Source organism: Thalia democratica, unplaced genomic scaffold (genome assembly GCF_965202585.1).
Source record: "Thalia democratica unplaced genomic scaffold, ktThaDemo2.hap1.1 HAP1_SCAFFOLD_984, whole genome shotgun sequence".
Taxonomy (NCBI): Eukaryota; Metazoa; Chordata; class Thaliacea; order Salpida; family Salpidae; genus Thalia; species Thalia democratica.
The window spans coordinates 7,501-17,500 of NW_028139919.1; the positions used below are offsets into that span (position 1 = coordinate 7,501).

Sequence of the window (10,000 nt, forward strand, 5' to 3'; positions counted from 1 at the left end):
ATATTGAAAAATTTAAATTTCGAAATAACCTACCTACGGTTAATCTACACGCGTTTAGAAGCCGTAAAAAAATATTTTCGACTTTGTAATGGACCAAACAAAAAATATAGAAAAAATTATCGAAAAAAAATCTTTTAAAACTTACCTTACGTTAGTCCTTATGCGTTGCGAAGCTCAAAAAAAATATTTTCGACCTTATAATAGAACAAACAAAGAAAATAGAAAAATTTTCCAAAAAAATAAAAAGTCGAAATTCGAAAAAAGAAGAAAAGTGGTCCTTTTCTAGGAGTTTTTTATTCCCAAAAAATGGGTCGATGTCCCCGTAACCCCTAAAAAAAGGGGGTCGAAATAACATTTTTTCATCATGCCTCAAATGGGCTGAAAAATTTTTACGGGGTCTCTGGACCAAACAAAAACGATCTGTCGAGTCAGAATTCCGAAAATCGAAAATTCCCGAAATTTCTGTACTTAAGAGGCGGGGCGCCCACTATCGACAAAAGTGTGCCAAAACCCACAAACGTTGTGTTACGCGCGCTAAGATAAATACAAGCCTGATTGCTGAAAATGTATTCTATTTGAATAAGGTAAGTATCAACACCAAGGAAGCAATTCCTTTATTATAAACTCATACTCTGACATTGCGCTAATATTGCTCGTGAATTGTTATTTAGTTTAAAAATATAATTTATATTACTTTTATTTTATTTTACTATTTTATATTTTTATTAAAAAATTTCTTGTTTAGTTTCTAAGCAACCACAGTTACGTTTATATGTTTAGTTCTATTGTATTCTATATTTATCGATAATTTAATAAATGTTTTAAAAGACTATTCTGGTTTTCCACGCTCTCTTCAAAAATGTGAGTTCTTTTAATTCTTCCACTTAATTATTCATTTTAAAGTAAACAACTAGTTATACTATACAACTAGTTATATTATTACATTATAATGTATGTGTATTATATACTATCATTTTATAACATAAACATAGTTGAGTTATTAAATTAAACGTCAAATATTTTATTACCTAAAATTAAGTTAATCGTAAAATCTGATGTAGTATGAGATATTCCTTAGAAACTAACTATAAATATTCTTGAAGTAAAACAATACCATCTATAAATAGAACAATGAGAAATAGTAAAACAAACTAAACACAACATGTTTATTTTAACAATATTTTTTATTTAGTTTAATCTAATCTAGTTTACTTAATAAACTTTACTTCTAATTATCATAGTATTTAATATAGAATATAGTTAACAATCTTTTAAACAAAGTCTTAAATAAAGTTACAGGGAGTAATTGTAATTAAAACACCAAAAAAAAAGGTATTAATAAAAAAAATACTTACATCAAGTTAAAATTTTATAAGGATTAATTTTAAAATATCAAATCGATTGTAAATCAAGTGCAAATAGGTTTTTTAAACAAACCGAAGGGTTTATAAAGGCTTGTAAACGGTTTCAGACGCCTACGACCATACCACACTGAGCACACCCCATCTCGTCCGATCTGGGAAGTTAAGCAGTGTCGGGCGTGGTTAGTACTTAGATGGGTGACCGCTTGGGAATACCACGTGCCGTAGGCTTTTGCTTTTTGAATTCATCTTTTTTGTACTATTTTTCTTTCTGACCTATTTATACTTATTACTCGTTTATTTACATTTTTTTAACGCTTAAAAGAAAAGTAACTTCTAGTTATTAGCAAATAAAAACGTAAGCCAATCAGATAACGTTATTTGCTGTTTAAACCAATTAGAGCGCTAAAAAAGTGGTTTGACCAGTTTGAGATATCGAAAAAATAATTGCACCATCTTGTAGAGTACAATTTTCTGAGTTAAAATTAATACAATTAGTCTTTTATACTAAAACTTAAAAGTTTTTTTGTCCACAAACAAATCACTTGAAAAATCAAACGAAAATAAATTTTGCACTTTTGTATTGTGAGTCATAATAAGTTATTTACTGTTACCAACAGATACTAGCAAAAGCTTCTTAAAGTTTTGTATTAACTTAATGTATTTGTAATAAATTTTACTTAATAGAAACTATTGAATTACGTTTACTTAGTTTACTTTTGTATGTGTATTAAATATATAGCAATTTTGTTTGAACTTAAATAAGGACTATTAAACTATTAAAAGAAAACTATCAAAGTTTACTAACTCAAAAGCTAAATCTTAGTTTTATTGTTATAAACATTTATGTTGTAATTTACTAATAACTAAATGAGTTTATTTCAAACAAAAAGAATTAAATAATGTTATGTTATGTCAAGCCTCCTATATGAGGTATATAGGTATATAAGGTATACAAGCTTATGTTTGAAAGTTATAATAATAAAAATAAAAATAAATATTTAGTTGGTAAAATTTGTATGTTTTAATATGCTTTGAAATTAGAGTTAGTATAGAAGTTTTTTTTTAAGTATAATAAATATAAATATTTAGTTACTAACAATAAACTAAAATACCAATTTTGTAGTTATTACAAAAAAAAAAACAAAAATATTATACAAAAGTTTCATAATTATAAGCTTTGAATAACTTTACTTCATAACTATATTCATGTTTGCATATTTAAATTATAAAAAGTTAGTGTTTTGTGTATTGACTTTATGATTATTTTATTTTAGTAACTGTTAGTTTTATACTTTAATAAAAGAAATATGGTTAACAAGTAAGTTAAAAATGAAAGAAGCATAAAAAAACACACTATTTAACTGCTTATTCAATAGTTTGATTATTTAATTATTTTTCTGTTATATAGTTTAATCGTATTGTATAAAAAATACAGAGGTTTAAAGTAAGTTTGAATAAAAATAAAACAAAACATATAAAAAACAGTTCAAATACATAGTTTTTTTTTTTAATGTTCGCGATGGAGAAAACAATGGAGAAAATTTAATTCTTTAATAATAAGTAGTAATTTAAAAAAAAAATAATACAAATAAAGTTATACAATATATATACAATAGTTTGTCAAACTAGGCAAAAAAGAGTAGGCCACCACTACAATCCAATGTTCCAACTGGAAATTCAATGAGATCGTTACTGTACTTGTGATGAACGTTGATAATCCCAAAGATTGTAAGTCGAAGGCCTTACCCAACCTAACCAGCGCACTGGTTTTCTTACAACTGAATTAATCAACATTTAATATTGAATATAATCATTATTGATAGATAGAGGAATGTTGACAATCAACAACAGATTGTAAGTCAAAGGCATTACTCGACCAAAGTACCCACAACCTAGATTGAACAACATTTATTAGATAGATTTGTTTATTGATAGATAGAGAAATATTGACAATCCACAACAGATTGTAAGTCAAAGGCATTACTCGACCCAAGTACCCACAACCTAGATTGAACAACATTTGTTAGATAGATTTGTTAAATAGATAGATAGTACAGTATAATCTCAAAGAATTTGAAGTTGAACATTGAACAATAGTGGCCACCATTTCAGGCCTGCTGGCAGCTAGATTACAGCCCCCGGCTACGCAGACCTGCAATATTGATGAAAAAAAACAGTATATATATTTCCGAATCTGACTTTGAGTACTTTTTATATATTATTAACAAAGTTTTTTAGGGGTAATATCTGTTTAGTTCTTTAATATATCTTTAAAATAAAACACTAAATTAATAACATAATAATAATAATATTTTGTTTTTAATTCGTTAATAAAGTTATTTAATAATATTATATATTAAATGTATATAATAAGTTTAAGTAATAAAATAAATATAATATAACAAATATATTGTATAATAATAATTTTAAAATTAGTAAAAAATAAATAAACATAGTTGAGTTATCAAATTAAACAAACTAGAACGTCAAGTATTTAATTACTAAAATTAATTTAATTTAAATTCAAATTGACACTGTAATTGACATGTAATTGTAATTGACAAAATTATAAAAATCAACCTATTTATATAGCAAAATATTTCTTTATCTTTGTCGTGGCGTTGGGTCTTTGGTCTTGACAGCTAACTCATAAGCGGAAGGTTGTGAGATCGAGTCCCGCTAGTCGTCACGCAAGACATATACTTGAGAGCCGGAGTTAAATTTCTTTGTCATTTGAATTTGAACGCCTGCTAGACAGGCAATTTTTTTGTTATTTAGTGATTTATTAAAGCAGTTTTGCGTTTTACGTTTTTAGCAGACATGCAGTTTCCACTATGACATTGTTTACGTTAATTAATTGTCTCTCAAAATATATTTATATTATATCACATTAAATGAAAAAATAAGTTAACTATCTTATATTAATTTAAATAACGTTTATATAACCTTTTACTAAATTTTTATAAGTTTAATATTCTTATCAATTATTTTATATATTACTTTTTTAAGGTGTTTAAAACTTTTAGAAGCTGTATGTAATGTCTTTTAGTTTAATAGTTCTGTTAAACTATAAAAAAATATAAACATGGTTGAGTTATCAAATTAAACAAAATAGAACGTCAAGTATATAATTACTAAAATTAATTTAATTAAAAAAAAATCTCAGGTAATCTAAAATGTCAGGAATTATTTAAAAATAAATATAAATTTAAAACTTATTATATTGAAAAGATTGATGAATAATACTCTTGAATGTATGCAATGTTTGTATTTGTAATGCAATAACATAAATGGATAGATCAATGACAAATTGTAAACATATTGTATTATTTTATTTTACGATTTTATTTATTTAATTCAATAATTCAATAAACTTTACTTCTACTTGTCCTGGTCTTAGGTAATTTATAGATAACAATTATTTAAACAAACACTTTTGTACAGTTACAATACAGTTTTAGTACAGTTTGGGAGTAACTGTTGATAAAAAAAAACAAAAAAAAAGGTTAATTCAGGTTAAAATTTTATAAGGAATAATTTTAAAATATCAAATTGATTGTAAATCAAGTGCAAATAGGTTTTTTAAACAAACCGAAGGGTTTATAAAGGCTTGTAAACGCTTTCAAACGCCTACGACCATACCACACTGAGCACACCCCATCTCGTCCGATCTGGGAAGTTAAGCAGTGTCGGGCGTGGTTAGTACTTAGATGGGTGACCGCTTGGGAATACCACGTGCCGTAGGCTTTTGCTTTTTGAATTCATCTTTTTGTACTATTTTTCTTTCTGACCTATTTATACATATTACTCGTTTATTTACATTTCTTTAACGCTTAAAAGAAAAGTAAATTCTAGTTATTAGCAAATAAAAACGTAAGCCAATCAGATAACGTTATTTGCTGTTTAAACCAATTAGAGCGCTAAAAAAGTGGTTTGACCAGTTTGAGATATCGAAAAAATAATGGCACCATCTTGTAGAGTACAATTTTCTGAGTTAAAATTAATACAATTAGTCTTTTATACTAAAACTTAAAAGTTTTTTTGTCCACAAACAAATCACTTGAAAAATCAAACGAAAATAAATTTTGCACTTTTGTATTGTGAGTCATAATAAGTTATTTACTGTTACCAACAGATACTAGCAAAAGCTTTTTAAAGTTTTGTATTAACTTAATGTATTTGTACTTAGTTTAAATTAATAGAGTTTATTTGGTTTACTTTATTATGTGTATTGAATGTGATACAACTAAAACAAAACAAACAAGGAGAGTACTTGAATAGAACCAACACAATTTACAGACCAGTTGTGTACTAAACTTAAAGCAATTCTGAATAGTGAATATGCAGTTATTATTATAAGTTCAAAGTTCACTTTAACTTAATTTAATGTATTTTGTAAATTGGTTTTATTTAATAGATAGTAGTGAATTACTTTATTTAATTTACTTTAGTATGTGTTATATAACTTTATTTAAACAAGAAGCAAAACGGGATTATACTTTCAATAAACTACACAATTTACAGACCAGTTGTGTACTAAATTTAAAGCAATTCTGAATAGTGAATATGCAGTTATTATTATAAGTTCAAAGTTCATTTTTATTTATTTTAATGTATTTTGTAAATTGGTTTTATATAATAGATAGTAGTGAATTACTTTATTTAATTTACTTTAGTATGTGTTGTATAACTTTATTTAAACCAGAAGCAAAACGGGATTATACTTTCAATAAACTACACAATTTACAGACCAGTTGTGTACTAAATAAAAAGCTATTGTGAATAGTGAATATGCAATTGTTATTATAAGTTTATAAGTTCACAGTTTACAAAAGCTTAACAATTTAGTTATTATTTTGTTCATATTTGCATATCTAATTTATGAAAAGTTAGTGTTATGTGTATTGGCTTTTTAATTTCTTTATTTGTAGAACTGCTAGTTTTATATTCTAAAGAAACATGTTTAAATAAATATGTTTAACAAGTAACTTAAAAATGGAAGAAATATATTGTATATATTGAACTATTTATATTTATTCTAGCTATTTGCTTAGTGTATTTATTAATGTGATTATTTTATTTTGTTGTTTGTCTTATAGTTTAATCGTATTGTGTTGAAATATATATAACAAATACAGAGGTTTAAAGTAAGTTTAAATGAAAATAAAATAAGACATATAGTTGAAATTATAAAATTATAAGTTTAAAAAAATAGTTTTTTTTTTTTTTTCTTTGTTTGTTTGATTGTTTGTTTATTATATAATCGCGACGTTTCATTTTATTACTTTTAAGCATACTAAATATAATAATAGGTATAGTTATAGGAAAAATTCTATTAGTTTCTAATGTAATAAAAAAGTTTATTTCCACAAATAAATAAATACCTGAAAAATCAAATGAAAAATAAATTTCGCACTCTTGTATTGTGAGTCATAATAGGTTATTTACTGTTACCAACAGATACTAGCGAAGGCTTTTTAAAGTTCTATGTTAATTCAATGTATTTGTACTTAGTTTTATTAAAATGACAGTATTTTTAGTTAAGTATGTTTATTTAACGTTGTGTAACTCAAGTAAAACCAGAAGCAAATAAGGAGACTACTTTCAATAAACTACACAAATTAAAAATATATTATTATTTATAAATCAATCGTGTTGTGTTTCAAAATACATTTTTCAAATAATGTTTTACAAGTATTTATCAGTTATTTAGTTTTCTTTTTATAGTTTAGCTGTATTGTTTTATTTATTTGTTATTATTTTTATTTAATTGTTTGCTTATTATATTTATCGCCATGTGCTTAAAAAATAAAACAACTATAAAGGTTTAAAAAGTAAGTTTAAATAAAAATAAAATGAAACATATAAAATAAGTTTATGATTTTTTTATTATTATTATTTTTATTTAATTGTTTGCTTATTATATTTATCGCGATGTGCTTAAAAGAATAGAACAAATACAAAGGTTTAAATTGTAAGTTTTAAATAAAATAAAATGTAACATATAAAATAAGCTTATGTTTGATTTTTTTATTTTATTTTTATTTATTTTTATTTAATTGTTTGTTTATTATATTTATCGCGATCTGCTTAAAAAAATAAAACGAGTATTAAGGTTTGAAAAGGTTATTAAATAAAAATAAAATGAAACATATAAAATAAGCTTATGTTTTTATTTTTATTTTTTTTTTTATTATTATTTTTATTCAATTGTTTGTTTATTATATTTATCGCAATGTGCTTAAAACGATAAAACAAATATAAAGATTTAAAAAGTAAGTTTAAATAAAAAATAATACAAATAAAGCTTATTTATAATAAACAAACATATTTAAAACATTATAAAAAGTAGTTTATATATATTATTTTTTATTTATTTCTTTTAAACATATTAAATAAAGTATAAAAAAAGTATTAAAACATTTAAACGTAGCATAAATAAGCTTAAAATATTAAAAAAATTGAAAAGAAACAAAGAAATTTAAAAAAAATCGGGAAAAATCGGCAAAAAAGTTCAACAACAACATTTGAGCATCATACGCGTATGCATTACTTTACACTAGTGAGAGAGACGTGTTTGTGCGTTCGGTCGACTTGGCGAGAAAGCGGGCTTAAAGCATTACTGTTTAGCACCCGAGGCGCGGCTATTGCAGCGGCGGCGAACGTGCTATGTAAACGCATCGGAGCAGCGTATGAAAAACTACAAGCGTCCAGCGGCGGTAGGCTTATAGCTTTGCGAAGTCGTCGAGACGAGTAGCCGACGCAGGCACGGCTCGAGGCGGGTAACTGCAGCAGACAGATGGCGTGTTGCTGCTGACGAGTTAACCGGCAGAAGGCAAACGGTTGGTCGGGAGAAAGAACAGTCAGTTGTATAGCTGCATGCTGCAGTCGACGCGGGCTGGCGCTTTAAACAGCAAAAGGCCGGCGCCGACTTTCAGTAACGTTCGCAAGGCTTTTAAGCCGAGTGATAGAAAAGGTCTGTATTTATACAGTAAAAACGCTCAGTCGAGCAACGGGTTTAAACGCCCTCGGATAGTTATCTGGTTGATCCTGCCAGTAGTCATATGCTTGTCTCAAAGATTAAGCCATGCAAGTGTAAGTACGAGCTCACGTACAGTGAAACTGCGAATGGCTCATTAAATCAGTTATGGTTCATTTGATTGTACGCTTTTACATGGATAACTGTGGCAATTCTAGAGCTAATACATGCGTAAAGCGCCGAACTGACGTGAGGCGCGCATTTATCAGACCAAAACTAACCGGCTTTCGGGTCGTTACAATGGTGACTCTGGATAAGCTTGCGGATCGCACGGCCTAGTGCTGGCGACATCTCATTAAAGCAACTGCCCTATCAACTATCGTCGGTACGGTATCGGCCTACCGAGGTTGTAACGGGTGACGGAGAATCAGGGTTCGATTCCGGAGAGGGAGCCTGAGAAACGGCTACCACATCCAAGGAAGGCAGCAGGCGCGCAAATTACCCATTCCCGGCTCGGGGAGGTAGTGACGAAAAATAACAATGCAGACCTCGTACGAGGTCCTGCAATTGGAATGAGTACACTTTAAACTTTTTAACGAGTATCCATTGGAGGGCAAGTCTGGTGCCAGCAGCCGCGGTAATTCCAGCTCCAAAAGTGTATATTTAAGTTGTTGCGGTTGAAAAGCTCGTAGTTGGATATAGGGACGGCGAGGTTGGTCGGTCGAAAGGCTAGCACTGGCCTCGTTGTTCTTGTTGGTCGGTGCCTTCGCGGTGCTCTTAACTGAGTGTTGCGGTGGTCCGGCAAGTTTACCTTGAAAAAATTAGAGTGTTCAAAGCAGGCTTTACGCTTGTATAATGTTGCATGGAATAATGGAATAGGACCTCGGTTCTATTTTGTTGGTTTTCGGAGCACGAGGTAATGATTAATAGGAACGGACGGGGGCATCCGTACTGTGCCGTTAGAGGTGAAATTCTTGGATCGGCGCAAGACGAACGACTGCGAAAGCATTTGCCAAGAATGTTTTCTTTAATCAAGAGCGAAAGTCAGAGGTTCGAAGACGATCAGATACCGTCCTAGTTCTGACCTTAAACGATGCCGACTAGCGATCGGGCAGTGTCGAACTTAAGAACTGTCCGGCAGCTTCCGGGAAACCAAAGTCTTTGGGTTCCGGGGGAAGTATGGTTGCAAAGCTGAAACTTAAAGGAATTGACGGAAGGGCACCACCAGGAGTGGAGCCTGCGGCTTAATTTGACTCAACACGGGAAATCTCACCCGGCCCGGACACAGCGAGGATTGACAGATTGAGAGCTCTTTCTTGATTCTGTGGGTGGTGGTGCATGGCCGTTCTTAGTTGGTGGAGCGATTTGTCTGGTTAATTCCGATAACGAACGAGACTCTTACTTGCTAAATAGCTGCTCGACCCATTGGGTCGGAGACAACTTCTTAGAGGGACTAGTGGCGTTTAGCCACACGAGATTGAGCAATAACAGGTCTGTGATGCCCTTAGATGTTCGGGGCCGCACGCGCGCTACACTGACCGGATCATCGTGTGTTCCCTAGGCCGAAAGGTCCGGGTAATCCGTTGAACCCCGGTCGTGCTAGGGATAGGGACTTGCAATTGTTTCCCTTGAACGAGGAATTCCCAGTAAGCGCGAG

General features: G+C 29.6%; 3 non-coding genes across 3 annotated transcripts in view; all 3 read left to right on the forward strand.

Annotated features, from left to right (window-relative positions):
- The first annotated feature begins 1,473 nt into the window (after positions 1-1,473).
- LOC145847578 (5S ribosomal RNA) lies at positions 1,474-1,592 on the forward strand. Its single transcript, XR_014371387.1, has one exon. It is a non-coding gene; the product is annotated as a 5S ribosomal RNA (ribosomal RNA).
- Positions 1,593-4,992: 3,400 nt separating this feature from the next.
- Positions 4,993-5,111, forward strand: LOC145847589 (5S ribosomal RNA). The gene has a single exon (XR_014371398.1). It is a non-coding gene; the product is annotated as a 5S ribosomal RNA (ribosomal RNA).
- A 3,290-nt stretch (positions 5,112-8,401) lies between these two features.
- The window catches only part of LOC145847588 (small subunit ribosomal RNA), a 1,808-nt gene continuing 209 nt past the window's right edge, over positions 8,402-10,000 (forward strand). Inside the window, exon 1 of the ribosomal RNA XR_014371397.1 lies at positions 8,402-10,000. This exon is cut by the window's right edge and continues 209 nt beyond it. This is a non-coding gene — a ribosomal RNA (small subunit ribosomal RNA).